We start from the raw sequence: 20360 nt of genomic DNA, 5'->3' as shown, positions 1-20360 counted from the left end.
AGATTTCCAGCTTGGGAGCCAGACTACATAAATTTCAATCTCAGTCCTGTTACAATCTATTTGTGTAGAGAATGTAACCTCACAAGGAGAGACACTTTTATTTTTGTTTTTTTATTTCCTTTCCTCAGAACATGACACCTAACATATAGCAAACAGCATTTTTTTATTGATTAAATGAATATATGACCTTGGATCAATCACTTTCTTACTTTGGAATTCAAAACCCTCATGTACGAAATGAATGGAATTCACTGGATAGTCTCTAAAAGATATTGTTGCTCACTAACTGGTTTTCTGTGGAGGATTCAGTGTGGTTTTATATTGCTATGTTACTAGGTAGTCACCCAAAAGGTGAAATGTTGATTCTTTGGGCCTATAATAGTGAGATACTTTGCATGTCATTTAAAAGATAATTTTAGTTCTAATAAAACTAGATTATTAAATGAGTGACATACATTGTGTTTACCAAGTTTCTTCTTTCCTACTTTGTCATGTTATAAGAATGGGTTTAAAAATCTTCCAGATCTGTGGATTGATAATTGCATAAAACCTTGAATTATGCTGATACTTATTTAATGTGATCATTTAGGGGCAGGTAGATGAACCAGTGGATAGAGCACTGTCCCTAAAATCAGGAGAAACTGAGTTCAAATCAGAAACTTATGAATTGCTAGCTATGTGACACAAGCAAGTCACTTGATCACAATTGCTTCACAAAAGGTGATTATTTTTGAACGTTTTTAGGACTTTGATATCGACATTTATAAATACCAAACATTTCGTCAACAAACATTTATTTAGTTCTTGCTTTTAAAAAAGAGTCTGTCAGATAAATGATCAATATTAGTGGCTTGATGTGAGAAAGTAACGGGATAGTGGATAAAGCATTCTGTTGGAAAAAAAAAAAGAGAGATTATTATGCTTAAAAGTCATAGTATATTGAATACAAATTTGTTCCTCTTTAAGTTCCAATCAGTACTTCCATTTTGGCTGTCTGGGTCCAAAGGATACAGATCCAGTTACTTTTCTTTATGATGGCCTTTCATATTCATAAACACAGCTACTGTGTTCCCCCTAAGCCTTCTCTTCTCCAGGTAAAGGATCCCTAATTTTTACCATTGATCTTCAAAAGACATTATTATTGAAAACAAATTTGTTCCTCTTTAAGTTCCAATCAGTACTTCCATTTTGTCTGTCTGGGTCCAAAGGATACAGATCCAGTTACTTTTCTTTATGATGGACATCCATATTCATAAACACAGCTACTGCGTTCCCCTTCTAAGCCTTTTCTTCTCCAGGTAAAGCATCCCTAATTTTTACCATTGATCATCAAAAGACATTATTTCCAAGTTTCTCACTATCTCAGTCTTTCTGCTTTGGAAACTCTCCAGCTTATCAAATTTCTTCTTAAAATGCTGTGCTTAGAAATGATTGCATTACTCCAGAAATTCTCTGACCAGATACAAGAGGAGTAGCATTACGGTTTCCTTTTGTCTTAAGACAGGAAACAATTAAGTAAGAAAAGATATCTGTAAATACTAATGCAATCTTGGTTTGCATTAAAAGATACATTGCTTCCTGGAACAGAGAGGTGATCTTCTCTTTTTACTCTTCCCATATGAAACCTTATGCCCACAGACAGTCATAATGGCAGAGAGCTAAGAAGTAAACATGAGTTGAAGCCTATACTTAAAAAGTAAGAGGAGCCAATTAGAGATTACAGGAAATTCATAGTGGTGGAGAGAGAAACAGGACTGTGTAAGGATTTGGAAGGCAAGGAACAAGATTGTTTGGGAAAGGAAATGGTGGTCAATAGTAATAAATCTGTGCTTGGAACTGGGCTATTTAACAATTTAATCGACTTGTATAATAGCATAAATGATGTACTGATTAAATTTTCAATTGACACAAAGCTGGGAAGGATAGTTAACATACCTGAAGAAATAGGCAGGGTCTAAAAGCACTTGGCCATCTAATGGATTGGACTGAGGATAGTAAGTTACAATTCAATAAGGAATCAATGCAAGGTTTTATGCTTGTAGTTAAAAAATCAGTTTCCAAGTATGACAGGAAGGTTGGATATCAGTTAGTATAATATTAATTGTTGGGGAGTTGTTAAGTGGTTTGCATGCCTGATATGATTCAAGGATTTGATGGGGCAATCAAAAAAGGAAATGGGATGTTGAGCTCCATTTTGCTTCTGGGAATTCAGAATAGAACGTTTCTCTGTATTCTATGATGGTCAGAGTATGTCTGGAGAATTATATTCAGTTCTAGAGGCCATATTCAGGGAGAAAAAAAAAAGTGATACATTAAGAACAACAGCTCTGGATCTTTCCAGTGGAGAGAGGGCATCACTCTCTCCCTATGTAACCCATTCCACTTCTGATAGCTTTCCTTGTTAGAAATTGTTACTGACATCATTTCTTTGTTACCGACATCAGTTCTAATTTTACTTCTCCACAACTTTCATTAACTCTTTCTGTGCCATTTGGTGCCAAATAGAACAATGTTCATCTGTCTTCCATATGATAATCTTTAAAGTATTTGAGATGTTTTATTTTTTCTTCCTAGTTAAAACCACCTCAGTTCCTTCAACAAATCCTATCAACTCTCTAGGCTTTGTTTCCTGTAAAATAAGGATTAGATTAGATGACCTTTTCAATACCTTTCGACTCTAATTCTATGATTCTGTGATTTTATATTATACGATGGTAAAGGGGGAAAAGGAAATGGAAGATAAGTCCACAAAACTCAAGCCTTATTACCTCATTATGACAGCAAAAATGACTTGAGGTTCTCAGTTGGTCATGAAGTATAATTTCTTATATACACAACTAGAAAACTTTGGAGTATAGCTTTGAGGATAAAGTTAAAAATTGAGGGTCGGTCTGTATTTAAAAGGATAATTCCCTAAGTATTGATCTTAAGATACCTGCCCCTCCAAACCCCATAGCAATGTATAGAGACTCCACAAACATATGAATGGATTATCATTTTGCCACATTTCAGTAGTTTGGGTGAAGAGTTTCCTGGATATAAGTTTTCTTTACATTGAACTATTGAGATTTGATCCCCCCTATGTACTTATTCTTCATATCTTCATTTGCAAGAATAATGACTTCTCATGAAATGTTCAAGTTGGCATTTTGGGGGGATGGATTTCATTTCTGTTGAAGTGACTAAGCTGGTAAAACAGGATGTCTTCTCATGCTCATTCTCTTTCTTCTCAAGAGTTAAGTTATTCTATTCTACATTGTGCCCCTTTATTGATTTCTTACCCTGCTTATCCTATCACTGATTATGATAACTTCGCCATCTGTCTCATGGGTCAATCCTGTCACATATGATAAAGTGACTTTTCTCTTTACAAGAAACTTACTCCTCACTTGTTCAAGTGGTCCCATTCATCCCTGTTCCTCCAAAACATTGTCCCCCTGACTCTATCATCCCCACTTTTTCACTTCTTTTCAATCTTTCTTTGTCTATGTGTTCATTTCCTACTGACTATAAACATGCCCATATCTTATTCATCTTTAAAAATAAAATATGAATCCTTCCAAACCTTCTATGATTCTATTTCTTTTCTGTTCTTTTGTACGTTAATTTAAAAAAGGTCAACTACATTAGGAACCTCCAATTTCTCTCGTGTTCTCTCTCCTTAACTTCTTCCAAACTTATCATTTCACTGAAATTGCTCTCTCCAAAATTACTATTGACACTTACTTGCCAAATCCAATATTATTTTCCGCCTCGGTCCTTACCCAGCTTAATCTCTCTTCATTATGTGGCATTGTTCATCACTCTTTTTATCTTGATTCTCTCTTCTCTCTAGGTTTTTGAGCCAGCACTCTCTCACAGTTCTCCTCTTATCTATCTCACTTCTCCTCTGTTTCCTTTCCTAGGTCCTTTTCCAGATCATGCTTTTTAATTATATATGGTTATAAGGGTTCTGTCATGGATAATCTTCTTTTCCTGATATATCATTTCTCTCTGGTGATTTCCTCACCTACCAAGGATCTCTAGGCTACTGCTTCTTAAATCTATCTATATTGCCTTAAATTCTCTGCTGACCTCAAATCTCCTATATCCAACTGCCTTTCAGACATTCCGAACTGGATATCCAGCAGACAACTTAAATTCAATACATCCAAAATGAAACTTTATCTTTAACCCTTATTCTACCCCTTCCCATCTTTTCTATTGCCATAGAAGGCAAAGCTATCTGTTCAGTCCCGCAGGCTTACACCATAGTAATTAAACTGGACTCCTCACTAGTTTTCAGTCCTACTATCTAATCTGTTACCAAGGTCTGTTGATTTTATCTCTGCAACTTTTCTAAAGTATTCCCCATTCCCTTGTCTGAAACTAATACCCATATAGTGCAAGTTTTTATGGATTATTGCATTAGTCTGTTCTGTAACTGGATCTGCCTGATTCAAGTCTTTCTCTACTTCAATACATTCTCCATTTAGATACTAAAATGATGTTTCTAAAATACCTAATTATCTCTCTCTCTGTCTCTGTCTCTCATACACACACACACACACACACACACAGACACACACACACGGTAGGGGGAGGGAAGGGCAGATGCCCAAAATTCCATTGATTTCATGTTGCCTTCTGGAGCAAATACACAATGCTCTATAACACACGTTTGTCCCCACATGCTTTCTTCCATTCAGTGACATTGGCCTTCTGACTGCTCCACTATCAAGATATTCTATCTTTTGCCTCAGGGCATTGTCTCTAACTGTCTCCCATTCCTGGAATGCTCTATTTCTTTTGCTTCAACTATGACATCCCTGGCTTCCTTTTGATCCCAGATAAAATTGTGGTTTTATATAAAGTCCCTCTTTATTCTAATATATTTTCTTTATTAATGTTTTTTTTTTCTATTTATCCTGTATATAGTTTTCTTTTCATATATTTGATTGCATGTCATCTTCTCAATTAAATTGTAACCTCCTTGCAGGTAGGGAATTTTTATTGCTTCATTTTTATATTCTCAGAACTGAGGATAATACCTGGCACATATTATGCATTTAATAAATAAAATTGATTCATTGAATTGAACTAAGTTATGTGACTCTGAAAAAGCATTATTTCCACCACAATAAATTGGCTTAGGTCAGGGTCTGAATATGCAGAATGACATCCTTGAACTCTAGGAAAGACTTGAATTGAAGTGTTCTCGGTCCCTCAGATAGAATCAAACAAGCCTCAGAATCTAGAAGAAAGTATAACAGTGATTGAACATTTGAATATAAAAAGAAAGATCTAAAGTAAAGACAAGGGAGTCCCATGATTCTCAAGAAGTGAGAACATAAAACAAAACATCATGTACTTTTCATCAGAAACTTAGACAAATCCTCTTTCAGGAAATTCTGCTCATGGGAATGGGAATGTTTGTGAAGTCATTTTTCTACAAGATGTTCTTTGCTTCTTGTCCAGATTTGAACGAATGAAAGCATGACACTTAGGTGTTGACATGAAATCCTAACTAATAGCTGCCCTGAGGACAAATTTCATTTTATTCTCTAATCCTGGAAATCATTAGCAGTCCTTGCAACAACTCAGAAGTCTGGTAGGCATGAAAAGTGTCTCTAATGGAAGAACAACCTTTTTGGAGAGCAAAAAAAAAAAATTACTGTGAAAAATAAGAAAATTATGCATAATTAAAATGGGAAAGGAAATAATAATAGGAAATAATTAGTGGAATCTTAGTATTTTAGGTAGAAAACTTGGAGAACCTAATGTCTTCATTTTGTGAATGAGGAAAGTGAGTTTGAGTGATGTGTCCACACAGTTGATTAGGGAAAATTTGATGGCTCAAAGGATGAATCAGTTATACCACTAGTCAGGCACAACTATGTTCAGATTCCGTTTCAGAGACCCTGGACAAGTTATTTCTCTTCTACGTGCCTTGGTTTCTGCATCCATAAAATAGAAATGAATAGAATATATTCTGAGGATTGTTCTGAGGACAAAATGAGATATTTTAAAGCATTTTGTTTTTCTTAAAACTTAAAACTTGTTTTCTTAAAAAATTCTATAAATGATAATTATTATTACAGTAATAAGCAGATCAATAAATAAGATCATATGACTTTTATCATGGTGTTCTTTCAACTCTATCAGGTAGTAGAGAGGCAGAGGATGAGAGAGAGTGAGTCACAGAAATACACAGAGGCACAGAAAGGTATATCTACATATATCTATATCTACCTACATAGATAGATAGATATAGATCTATAGATATCAATTTGTCCTATAATAAGAAAGATTGAAAGGTATATAGTGCAAGGCTTCTTAAACTTTTTCTACTAGTGACACCTTTTTGCTAGAGAAATTTTTGTATGATGCCAGATATTTGGGCATATAAAATAGATATAAAAATCACATATTTACTAATAATAAATCATTATTTCATGACTTCCACATTTAGCTCCCCCCATACTAGTAACCCTGGAACAATGAATTTATTTTGCCTCCAGGTAATTATGCAGAAAAAATTAGGTTGCCTAGAAAGTTCTGTCCCCCATTGATAGATAATTTTTTCTTCATTAGTACTTCCATATACCAATGGAATCCCAGATCAAGTTATAGTTTGATAATAAGTTTAAGCTTAAATTTGTTCTGAATGAAAATCTCTGTAACTAGAATTTCATAATGTTCTGGTTGCAAAGGAGACATTGAGGTGTGATGGATTATGGTAGACTGGAAATAAAGTATATCTGGTTTCAAATACTTTTTCTGGAATTTACTGAGTACTTATCAATTCACTGAAACTGTGTAGGTCTAAATGGTAAGTGTTGGATTCATATTCAGTGTATTCTGGTTTAAATCTTGTTCCTGCTACTTTCTATCTGCATTACCATAGAAAATCATTTTTAATGCTTTTCTTAGTTGTGAAATGAAGGGGTGAATGAGATTATGTCTAAGGTGACTTCCTGTCATAAATATAACCCAGGGTTCATCTATCCATTTAAACTCTCTAAGTTTAAGCTACCTGGATATGAGCGTAGTTTCTTTATGTTTTCCTTTATTCTCCCTACAAGAATTCATAAATGACTGAATAGTGAATGAAAGAATGTATGACCTTGTTCAAGGCAATCCATCACAACAGGACTTAGTTCATTGTCCAACCAGAGAACTAATATTGTTTCATTTATGTCATTTGTTTTTCCATTGGCCTTCAACTTTAATGTGGTTCTGGAACTTAATTTAATGGAATGTTCCCATTTTACAGATCAAGACTAGAAATGACAGAGAAAGGAGTCAAGATAGCCCAAGTCATCCAGCTAATCAATTCCAAAGTTAGAAATAAGATTGCAAAACTCTGGATTCTTGTTCAGATTTTCAGTCCAGGGGGTTACCATGGTAAAAGAAGAGGGGGTTAGAAAGGAAGGAAAATAGTTACTTTTTATACTCCTGCCAAACAAACCATGGGAGATGTGAAGAGATATGTGTTCTATGAAGAGCCTTGGGATTCAAGTGAACATATGGTCTTGCCAAGAGAGAGGGGTGGAATAACTGCTTTGGGTACATTAAGAAAATAATAATTTGGCAGGAGATAATGCCAATTTTGCTGTGAGAATTGCTGGCATATTTTTGCCATAAATGCCTATATAGATAAGAAGGGGTAGACGATGACACAAATTTAAAGAATCAAGTCAGTATACTAATTATAGTTTATTGAATGGTGAGTCAATGAAAGACGCTAATGCCTATGCCAGGAAAGAAATGAGAGGGCAATGGGGAGCCATGATCAGACACGAGATAGCTAATAAACTGAAGTTTACTTTAAACACAAGATGAATTCAAGAGGTTGAGATCTTTAGGGTAACATCAGATGCATTGTGTATATATGTATGTCTGTGTAGGCGTGTGTGTGATGTGAAAGAGGGAGAGAGAGAGAGAGAGAGAGAGAGAGAGAGAGAGAGAGAGAGAGAGAGAGAGAGAGAGAGACAGAGAGAGAGAGAGGGAGAGAGAGAGAGAGAGAGAGAGACAGAGACAGAGAGAGAGACAGAGACAGAGAGAGAGGAGAGAGAGAGAGAGAGAGAGAGAGAGAGGAGAGAGAGAGAGAGAGAGAGAGAGAGACAGAGAGAGAGAGAGAGAGAGAGAGAGAGACAGAGAGAGACAGAGAGACAGAGAGAGAGACAGAGAGAGACAGAGAGAGAGGAGAGAGAGAGAGAGAGAGAGAGAGAGAGAGAGAGACAGAGACAGAGACAGAGACAGAGAGACAGAGAGACAGAGACAGAGACAGAGGGAGAGAGAGAGGGAGAGAGAGAGAGAGAGAGAGAGAGAGAGAGAGAGAGAGAGAGGAGAGAGATGACAGAGAGAGACAGAGAGACAGAGAGAGAGACAGAGAGAGAGACAGAGAGAGACAGAGACAGAGAGAGAGAGAGAGAGAGAGAGAGACAGAGACAGAGACAGAGAGACAGAGACAGAGACAGGAGGGAGAGAGAGAGGGAGAGAGAGAGAGAGAGAGAATATAGCAATATGTCTTTCTGCACTGTCAAGATAGTGGGATATATCTCTTATGTGTGTGTATGAGTCTTCTCTAAATGCAGATATTTAATGAAATTTTGTTCTTTTTCTTTCCTCCACAAAATAAAGTTTTTGAAATGTTATTAAGACTTTACATTTGTGAAGAATAATATGTCAACAAGAATCAATGAATTTAAAAGATGCCATTAGAATGATAACTGAGTAGAGTGTATAAAACATTTTAATAATAACCTCATGGGGCTTAGAAGTACCAATATTTTTATCACTATGTGGAAGATGAAGAAACATCCACAGAATGATGAGCTTACTTACCAAAGACAATCCAAATCTTCAGGGTCAGAGGCCGTATTTGAATCCAGGTCTTCCTTTTTCTAAGACTAGCAATCTAAGCAACATCAACTTAAGCTTCTTCCTCTTCTCCTTCCAATTTAACAGCATCATTGAGAAGAACCACTGCCCTGATTCTTGTGCCATATAAGCTTTGCATTGTACCCAGAAAGGCAGAGGACAGTCAGAAACAACCCTGCCCCTTGGAAATGATCCTACAAGTCAAATGAAGGGGGCAATAATGAGTTGTCCTTTCAGAAAGGAACACTTATGTTATTAAAGAAACATAAAAACTGTCAATAACGATCATTTGATGATTCTAGAAACTGTGAGGTAGAGTTGCCCTGAGATGGCTTTCACTAATTATGAAAGAGGACTGAAGTGAAACATTATCATTTTTGATAGGAGGTACTATATTTCCTTTACCATTTCATATGTTCAGAAATAGAGAAAATGAGAAAAAAACATAGAAAAACAAATTGATAGAAGCAGAGATAGACAGTAAAAATAAGAAATAGAGATAGGAACACATCTAGAGACAATCAGAAAAAAAATACAAAGAGGTAGAACTGAACAATATTTTAATTTTTATTGATGAGAAATGTTCTTTAATATCTCTTTTCACAATTTGGGTAAGATCAGGGTATAAACAGAAATAGTCCTTGTGATGGTTTTCTATTTTCAGAGAAAAGTTAAACGAAGAATTATATATCTGAACTCTGCTCCTCTCAGTTGATTATAAGCCTGATTCCTTCCTCCTGGACCCAGATGGTGCTGGAAGAGAGAGCAAACCTTATGATTTACTTTTAGCTGATTCTTTTGACATTCATAATACCACCTTCCTGATGTCCTGGATTTCTTCTAGAATGAAGGACAAATAATGATCAAATTGGCAAGCAGCTTGGTCCACCAAAATCTCCCTGAAATTGAGGCAGCCCAATAAATGGCTGCTCTTTCCTCTGCAGAGGCAGTGACATATTTAGAGGTTCTTTGGCAAAACCTAGTAGGGCAGATGGGCTAACCAAGCAGAAGCCGTTCTATTTGTCCCATGGTACACTTTGGGACTATCTCATAACATTGCCTTAGTATTCCAGCATTTAAAAATCATTTCAGTCCCACAATTGATCACTCTTCTGTCTGTCACAGTGAAACATTTCTCTTACATCTTAATATACTATAGCCTTGCTACAGGACATTTCCAGTAAAGAAATCTGCTAGGTGGCAAGGTTCTCATTATCCAAATTCCAATTGATTAGTGGGTCCTCCCCTATGATTCCCCCCTCAGCCACCTGCCAAAGGACATACACAAATATTTCCTCCTGATTAGCCATCCATTCAGGGGGTACTTCAGAGTTCTTTTCACTATATCTCCCCTGGCAGCTGGGAAACTTTTTTATCCTCACTGCTGGCAGATGCCTGAGGGTTCAACAACCATGGGAAAGTCTCTAATTGTGGTTTTGCTCATTCACAGCTCTCCTCATTAAGCTAATGCTGTCTTTCTTCATGATTCTGACAATTAAAACCAGGAGAGTGCCAAAAAGATTTCCCAAGTTCACCCAGCTTGTGAGCCCAGACAAGCTTAATTACAACTCAAAGCTGACTTTCAAACTGCAGTGAAAATGAGGACAACATTGAACAGCAGAACACAATGCTGAGACTATAGTCCTTGAATATTATCCAAGGGAAGTCAGAGGGTCTTGATGCCCGTTAGTGGGCTCTTTGGTCTCAATAGTGTCCCTGTTGTGGCAGGAAACATATAGATGTGGTGCTCTAAAAGCATTCGTGATCAAATCTGATTCCACAGATGAATAGTGGTACAGGAAAATTACTGAAGCATAACAGAGATCAAGTGAGATAAGATCTATTCCTTTCTTAGGAACTGTGAAGAACATTTACAGAAGGGGCATGGATCAAGCCAGAGATTTTGCTATGGGAAATGGGGAAAAACTATTTCAAGGATAATGGTATTTATGCAACATTTTTTCAATTTTCTATGTGCTTCCTCCAGTCATCACTCAACTTTGTAGCAAAGTAAACATAATGTCCATAAAGAATCAGTATTTATAGCTAAAAAAATCTTGTAAGCTATTTTGGCCCATAATCACATTTTATTGATGTGACAACTAAAGCACAGAGATAAGCATCTTATTTAAATTTTCACAGTCAAATTTTGAAGCTTGTACCTCTGAATTTAGATCTAAAGTTTGCCCCTTGTCTATACTATATTGTACTCTTCCAATGACTGCCTCATGTGGTCTATAAAAGTCCATGCCATCAGTTTTTTTTTTTTCCTACTTACTAGAAAGTTTAGAATTTCCCTTGATAGCCCTCAGTGATTATACACTGACATAACAACCCTTTACACCTATTTTAAATTCTATCTTGTCTATACAGAAAGAGGGAAAATGAGTATAGGAAGTGTTCAGGGAGGAGTAGCCCTTCTACTGTTACTGGCATGGATGCAAAAAAGTGAGGCGAGATTGGGGTGGGGAGTATTTCTGATAAAGATCCCATTTCTAAACTATATAGAGAAGAGTTAAATTTATAAGAATACAAGCCATTCCCCAATTGATAAATGGTCTTAGGATAAGAATAAACAGTTTTGAGATGGAGAAATAAAAGCTACATATAGTCATAAAAAATCTTCTAAATCATTATTGATTAGAGAAATCCAATTCAAAACAAGGCTCAGGTACCACTTCACATCTATAACATTGGTAAAATGAAAGAAAAAGATACTTATAAATTATAAATAAACACTAATGCATCATTGGTGGAGTTGTGAACTGATGTCACCATTCTGGAGAAAAAAAAAAATTTGGAACTGTGCCTAAAGGTCTATAAAATTGCATACAACTTGATCCAACATTGCTGCTTCTGGGTCTGTATCACAGAGAGATCATAAAAGAGAAAAGGACTCATATGTGCAAAAATTTTGCCCCACCTTTTTGCTTCCCTGCCAATCTTAGTATTTTATAGTGCTATCTACTTCTTGTTTGGTCATAAATCCCTCCCTTTTCCAAAGATTTGACAACTAAATTATCCCTTGTTCTTCTAATTTGCTTATAGTTTCACGCTTTCTGTTTAATTCATGAACCCATTTTAATTTAATCTTAGTATAGAATATAAAATATTGATCTATGGCTAGATTCTGCCATACTACTTTCCAGTTTTCCCAATAATTTTTGTCAAATAGTGAGTTCTTATTGCACAAGCTGAAGTCATTGGATTCACCATACAAAAGATTATTATAGTTGTTGACTATAATAGTAGTGATAATGTATGTCTGTGTTTCAGCCCTGATCTTATTAGGGATGTTCTAGCTGATCCCTATTACATATATTGTTTGCTGATGGTCTATATCTATATATCTATATCTATCTTATCATTTCAAGGAAAACACCATTTATTCCTGTGCTCTCTAGTGTTGTTAGTAAGTGTGGGTGCTATATTTTGTCAAAAGATTTTTACTGAATATATTAAGAAAATCATGATTTCTGTTAGTTTTTTATTGATATGGTCAATTATGTTCATTTTCTTAAATCTCACTTGGTCATAGTGTATAATTCTAGTGAAAAAGTGCAGCATTATCTTTACTTGCTAGGATTCTTACAAGGTACTAAGACAGTGGAATTGAGACAATAATTACCTAATTTAGCACGGTTCAGTATGATTGATCTGATCCTACAAGGAGATGTTATGGGCCAGAACTTGAAACAAGGTACTGAGTGTAATTGAGGAGACAGTGATTTAATCCTACAACAAATAATGGTTTCCTTGTAATAGAATGATTGTTGTATACTCAGTATGGGGCATATAAGGAGCAGGTCTCAGCGCAAGAATGGACAAACCCACCAAAAGCTCATTCGGAGGAAGCTAGAGGCAGAAGCCGGCAGAGACAAAGGACTAGCAGCAGGAGCTCTCGGAACCAAGGAGAAAGATAGGTCTCTAGGAAAGCTAACCAGGCCCCAGGAAAAGAGACAAGACTTTGAAGAAAACAATGAAAAATTTGGACTTTAACTCCCGGCTGCATTTGAGGTGATTATTGAATCTGAACTGAATTATTGAAATGAAAATAAACCTGCTCTCAGAGAACATTACACTTTAGAGAATATTACACTTACTAATATATTATTTAAAATTTGGGGGACAGCTAGGTGGCGCAGTGGATAGAGCACCAGCTCTGAATTCAGGAGAACCAGAGTTCAAATCTGGTCTCAGACACTTAACACTTCCTAGCTGTGTGACCTTGGGAAGTCACTTAACCCCAGCTCCAAGAAAAAAATAAAATAAAATAAAATTTTTGCAATAATATTCATTAGGTAAATTGGTCTATGATTTTCTTTGTCTCTTTTGCATCTTCCTGGCTTAGATAATAGCACTATATTTGTGTCATAAAAGGAAGTTGGAAGCACTACTTTTCCTATTTTTTCCAAATAGTGTACATAGTATTGAAATTAATTTTTCTTTAAATGGTTGGTAGAATACACTTGTAAATCCATCTGGCCCTAGAGATATTTTTCCCTTAGGGAGTTCATTCATAGTTTGTTCAATTTATTTTTCTAAAATCAGTTCATTAAAGTATTTTATTTCTTCTTCTATTAATCTGGACCATTTATAGTTTTATAAATAACAAAGAAATTTTATAAAGCTTTTTTTTTTAATTTTAATTTTCAAAACATATACATAGATAGTTTTCAACATTCAGTATTGCAAAAACCAGTATTTCAATTTTCTTTCTGCCTCTCTTTCCCCCACCCCCTCTGCTAGATGTCAAGTAATTCAATAGATGTTAAACATGTAAAATTATTCTATACATATTTACACATTTATCATGCTGCACAAAAAAATTAGATCAAAAAGAAAAAAAAATGAGAAAGAAAAGAAATGTAAGCAAACAACAGCAGAAAGTGAAAATACTATATTGTGATCCACACTGAGCCTCCAAAGCCCTCGCTCTGATGCAGATAGCTCTCTCCATAACAATTCTATTAGAACTGGCCTGAATCACCTCACCATTGAAAAGATCCACATCAGAACTGATTGTTGTGTACAATGTTTTCTCGGTTCTATTCACTTCACTTAACATCAGTTCATGCAAGTCTCTCCAGACCTTTCTGAAATCACCCTGTTGATTGTTTCTTATAGAACAATAATATTACATAACATTCAGATACCATAATTTATTCAGCCATTCTCCAACTGATGGGCATGTATTCAGTTTCCATTTCCTTGTCACTACAAAAAAAACCCAAAGGAACAAAAAAACTGCTACAGTTTTTGCATATGTGCTTATTTTTTCTTTTATGATCTCTTTGAGAAAAAAAAAACAAACAAAACAGAAGAGACACTGCTGGATCAAATAGTGCGCACAATTTGATAACCTTTTGGGCATACTTCCTAATTTCTTTCTAAAATGGTTAGATAGGTTTACAACTCTACCAATAATGTACCAGTATCCCAGTTTTCCCACATCCCCTCCAACATTCATTGTTCTCTTTTCTTATCATAATAGACAATGTAAGAGCTGTTTAGTGGTACTTCAGATTTTTCTTAATTTTCATTTCTCTGATTAATAGTGATTTAAAACATTTTATATGACTAAAAAAGGTTTCAATTTCTTTACCTAAAAACTATCTGTTCATATACTTTGGCCATTTATCAATTGGAGAATGGCTTGTATTATTTTTGTTTTATTGAAGTTTTTATTTTCAAAACATATGCAAAGATAATTTTTCACTATTGACCCTTTCAAAACCTTGTGTTCCAATTTCCCCTCTTCCCCTCACCTCCTCTCCTAGATGGCAAGTAATTGAATATATGATAACATGGCAAAAACTATGTAAATCCAATATAGGCATACATATTTATACAATTATCTTTTTGAACAAGAAGTGACAATGCTATGTTGTGATCCACATCTAGTTCCCCCAGTCCTCTCTCTGGGTGCAGATGGCTCTCATCATCACACTGTCATTGGAACTGGCCTGAATCATCTCAATGTTGAGAAGAGCCATGTCCATCCGAATTGATCATCTTATAATCTTGCCATTTAAATGGCTTGTATTCATATAAATTTGAGTCAATTCTCCAGAAGCTGGTTTCTTTGAGTTTATGAAACACTAGATCACTATGGCCATTGATTATTGTGTCCTGTGAAGCTAGCCTATTTCACTGATGGACTGCTCTATTTCTTAGCCAGTACCAGATGGTTTTGATGACCACTACTTTATAATATAGTTTTAGGTGTGGTACAGCTAGGCCACTTTCATTTACATTTTTCATTATTCCCCTTGAAATTCTTGACCTTTTAATCTTTCAGATGAACTGTTATTATTTTTTCTAGATTTGTAAAATAATTTATTGGGAGTTTGATTGGTATGGCACTGAACAAATAAATTAATTTTGGAAGAATGGTCATTTTAATTCCTTTTTTTTAAAGGTTTTTTTCTACCTCTGTTATTTGTCTTATAATTTTTCATGATATCTTAAATTATCTTTGATCTAGACAATTATTTGTTTTCCCATGTAGGCATTTTGTCCTTTTCTGAATTGATATTTAGATTCCTGTCATCATAGTAGCTTTCAAAAGTTAAGGTTGTTTATCTTCCTTTCCTTTCCCTTTCCCTTTCCTTCCTTTCTTTCTTCCTCCTTTTCTCCCTTCTTTCATACCTCTGTTCTCTCCTTCTTTCTTTTCTTCTTCTTTTCTCTACCTGTCTCCCCCTCCCCCCTCTCTCTTTGTATCTCTCTGTGTTATGTTTCTCCATCTCTTTCTCTACTGTTTCCTGGACTTTGCATTCAAGTTCTGCTCCTGGGGCACAGGAGGTGCTACCTCAAATTTTTTTGTGTGTGACTTCAAGCTATGATGCACTTTGACCTATGGTTTTAAGTACAGGGGACCTTATAGCTCCTGAACTGCTCTGTTGTGCTCCTGTTGTATGGAGTCAGATTTGTGTGATCTTGGTTGCTGATCTGTGCCTTGGATAAAACCCTTTTATTGGCTTTTCCTGACATCATCTCTGCTGAGCTGCCCTTTCTTTCACCCAGGGAAGACTGATATTTCCTGAAGTCCTTCCAGGCTATCTTAAACTGGAAAATGTTTTGCTTTTTTTCTTTTTTCTCTTTGTTAAAGAATCTGTTCAAAGGCTTGATTTCATGTTGTTTCCATGGGAAACTGGAGAAAGTTCAAGCAACTTTCTGACTTATCTTGCCATCTTGGCTCCAGGCCTTTTCTGTCACAAAACTTTACAATGGGCAAGATATTATTATTCTCTTATTTTATTCAAAAAACTGCTTTAAACATTTTAATGTTTGTTTTAAAATCTATGTATGAAAAAGAAATTATTCATAATGTTCTATTCTTGCTTTCAGGAAAAGATGTTTTAAGCTGTAAAAAAGAAGTAGGATCAAAAATTAAAAAAATAGATTACAGATTGAATAAAGCTAGGAAATTACAATAAATAAAAGCGAATTTTAAGAATCTTTAAAATTATTATAAAATTACAATTAATATCTTGACATTTTATTATTATAAACAACACAATAGCAATTATAAACACATCAGGTGTCACAAGTATTCACATAGTTATAAGCCTGCAGAAAACAGAAGAGAGAAAGACAGAGGATAGCCCTTCCATAGAGTTCATAATGGTGATATTGGTTTGAAAAAAAGCAACTCAAAGGATCCAAGAGGCTGTGGCTTCCAAGAATATTCAGTATTTGCAGCCAATAGCACAATCTAGTTACTTAAACATCTGTTGAAACAAAACCATTCCATAAAACAAAGAAACAGATTTTAAGACATAAATTTTGGAGTTCCAAGGCATGGTGAGATTGTGATGGGAAGAGATGGTGGAGACACAGCCATTATAGAAGACTGAAGTTTCTTGAAGAAAATATTTGTAATTTGGGTTGGCAAGTGTAAGTAGGGAAGTCCTTTTTTGTAAAAGTTGGTCTCTTCACTTCATCATTACAAATAGAACCATAAAAACCACTCCCACCACTTTCCTTATAACCATCATCAGATCCATCAAATCATAGGAATCAATCATTTAGCATTTACTAAATATCTACAAAGATGGACTCAAGGTACCAACATTATACCGCAGAAGTTTACATCATAAATTAATGAAAGATCTTTAAAAATCTGAAATATAAGCAATAACATCTTCCAGGAATTTTAATCGATCTACTGAATTATAACTTGATCTACTTTAGTTCAAATAATTTCCCATCATCATGCAGCTATAGTGCTGAACCAGAAAAATATGAGAACATAAATGATTTTCTAAAAAATATAAAATCTCAGTAATACAAAACTATATGTTGAAGGAAAAGGTTTCAAAATATAGACACCTCACAGAGGGAACCCAAATCATACAGAACCATGAATAAGAACATATTTTATCATTTCTCTCTGATATTGGTGTGATCCTGAACACTCACAATAACCTTATCTGTGATGGATCTTAGACATCCTGCTGTATAAGTTCTTTAGAATGATTTCTCACACTGTTTGATTTCTGGATGAAGAATTAGAACAGGGGAAAAACCTTTCCCAATGCAATATTTAACTATTCAGTATGATAGAAGTAAGGCAATCTACTAGGCAAATGTTGTCTCCCTTACTCAAATGAGAGTTCCTAGAAGGCAAGAACTGTATTTGCTTTTTCCTTAAATCCCCATCACTTGATAAATAATAAGTGCTTAATACATCTTTCTTTATTTATTTGCTCTTCCTTAACTTATTTTTTCAAAATAATAACTTTTTAAAATTTTCAAAATACAAAGATAATTTTTAACATTCATCCTTATTCAAGTATAACCTTGTGTTCCAAATTTTTCTTTCTCCCTCCCCACCTCCTCCCTTTCTGAGAAAGTATAATCCAATATAAGTTAAATGTGTGCAATTCTTCTAAAAAATATTTCCACATTCATCATGACGTACAAGAAGAATCAGATCAAAAGGGAAAAAAAGAAAAAGAAAACAAGCAAGCATGCAACAAAAACAACAATAATAAATTGTGAAAACACTATATTGCAATCCACATTCAGTCTGCACAGTCCTCAAAGGTTGCTACAAACATTTTTGCACATGTGGGTAATTTGCCATTTTTATGATCTCTTTGGGGATACAAAACAAATCAAGACATTGTCCAATCAGAGGATAAACACAGTTTGAAAGACTTTTGGGCAGAGTTTTAAATTGCTCTCCAGAATGGTTTATCAGTTCACAATTCTGCCAAGAATCTATGTTCTGTCCCTGTTTTCCCAGATCTTCTCCAATATTTATCATTATCTTTTCTTTACATCTTAGACAATTTAATAGCTGTGAAATGATTTAGAGCATTTTTATATGACTAGAAATGGCTTTAATTTATTCATTTGAAAATTTGTCATATCTTGTGATCACATCTCAATTGGAGAACACTTGCATTCTTATAAATTTGAGTCAATTCTTGGTATATTTTTTTAAATGAGGCCTTTATCAGAAATCTTGTATGTATTTTTTTCCTCCAGTTTTCTGCCTCCCTTTTAACCTTGGCTGCATTGGTTTTGTTTGTACTTTTAAACATTTAATATAATCAAAAGTATCCATTTTGCATTTTACAATGTCCTCTAGTTTTTCTATGGACATAAATTCCTTTCCTCTCCACAGATTTTAGAGGTGGATTATTCCTGGTTTTCCTAATTCACTTGTATCAATGCCTAGTTTATGTTGTACTAGTTTCCAATTTTCCCAGCAGCTTTTGTCAAATAGTGAATTGTTATGCCAAAAGTTGGGGTCTTTGAGTTTTTCACACACTAGATTATTGTAGTCATTGGCAATTGTGTCTTTTGAACCTAATCTATTCCACTGTTCCAGTACTCTTATTTCTTATTCATTTCCAAATTGCTTTGATGACCACTGCTTAATAATATAGTTTTAGATCTGATGCAGCTACACCACCTTCCTTTGATTTTTTTTTTCATTGATATCCTTGAAATTCTTGACCTTTTGTTCTTCTAAATGAATTTTGTGATTATTTTTTCTATCTCTAGAGAACTAGTTTTATTGGAACAACACTAAATAAGTAGATTGATTTAGGTATAATTGTCATTTTTATTCAGCCTACCCATTGATATTCTTCCAAATGTTTAGATCTAAATGTATTTGCTGAAAGTATTTTGTAACTATGTTCATATAATTTCTGGCTTTGTCTTGGCAGCTACATTCCCAAATATTTTATGTTACCTACTTTTATTTTAAATGGAATTTCTCTTTCTATCTCTTATTGCTGGACTTTCTTAGTAACATATAGAAATGTTGATGATTTATGTTGGTTCATTTCATATCCTGCACTTTTGCTAAAGTTATTGTTTCTAGTAACTTTTTAGTTGATTCCCTAGGATTCTCTAAAATATACCATTATATCATCTCTAAAAAGTGATAATTTTGTTTCCTCATTACATACTTTAACTCCTTCAATATTTTTCTTCTTTTATTGCTAAAGCTAAAGAAATGTTTTCCCAATACAATATTGAGTAGTAATGGTGATAATGGACAACTTTTCTTCACACCTGATTTTATGGAAAATGCATCTAGTTTATCCCTATGTTGGTTTTTTGATAGATGCTACTTATTTTAAGGAAAACTCCCTTTATTCCTATAATTTCTAATGTTTATAATCACATGATTATTTATTTATTTGATAATTGATATGCTGAAGGACAGTGATTCTTACTCTGAAATTCATGGATCCCCCAGGAGTCTCTAGATAGATTTTATAGCATGCATGAACTTGTTTGAGAAAAAAAAAAATAAAGGAACATTTATTTTTTCTAAACTTTTCAATTCTGCATACTTCTCTTTTTAATTTAATGGATTTGAAAACAGGATTAAGAGAAGGCATAAACACCCCCAGAATGGTTGCCAAAGAATTAGGGTTAAGAAATAAAAAAAAATGCTAATAAGCACTCCTCTAAGCAGAATGAGATTATATATTCATAAGTGCCTAGGACACTAAGTCACACATGATAAGTACATGCAAACATAAAAAGCAATATGTGATGGCTGAACTTTGTAAGCAAGTTTCTTACTAGCTGAAAAGAATCAAGGAAAGTTTCAGTGAGAATATGCATTTGGTTTTTATTTTACAAAGTAGGAGTTAATTAAACAGGCAGGTTACATGGCACACTGGATAGAATATCTGGCTCTGAAGTGAGGAAGACTTATTTTTGTGAGTCCAGATCTGACCTGAGATTCTTACTAGCTGTGTGATGTAGAGCAAGAAGCCTACTACTGTTTGTCTCAGTTCCTCAACCATAAAATAAACTGGACAAGAAAAATGTCAAATCTTTCCAATATCTTTGTGAAGAACATCCCAAATGGGATCACAAAGAATGATACATCACTGAGAAACAACTGCTATTTAAATAGGTAAAGAAGGGAAAGTAGGATATTTGAGGGTTTTTAATGGCAGGGGAGCTGGACTCCACACATCATTTTGCCTTGGCTTGGTCTACCTTGAAATCAT

The sequence above is a fragment of the Sminthopsis crassicaudata genome, chromosome 4 (genome assembly GCF_048593235.1).
Source record: "Sminthopsis crassicaudata isolate SCR6 chromosome 4, ASM4859323v1, whole genome shotgun sequence".
Classification (NCBI taxonomy): Eukaryota; Metazoa; Chordata; class Mammalia; order Dasyuromorphia; family Dasyuridae; genus Sminthopsis; species Sminthopsis crassicaudata.
This window is presented reverse-complemented; position numbering follows the sequence as displayed.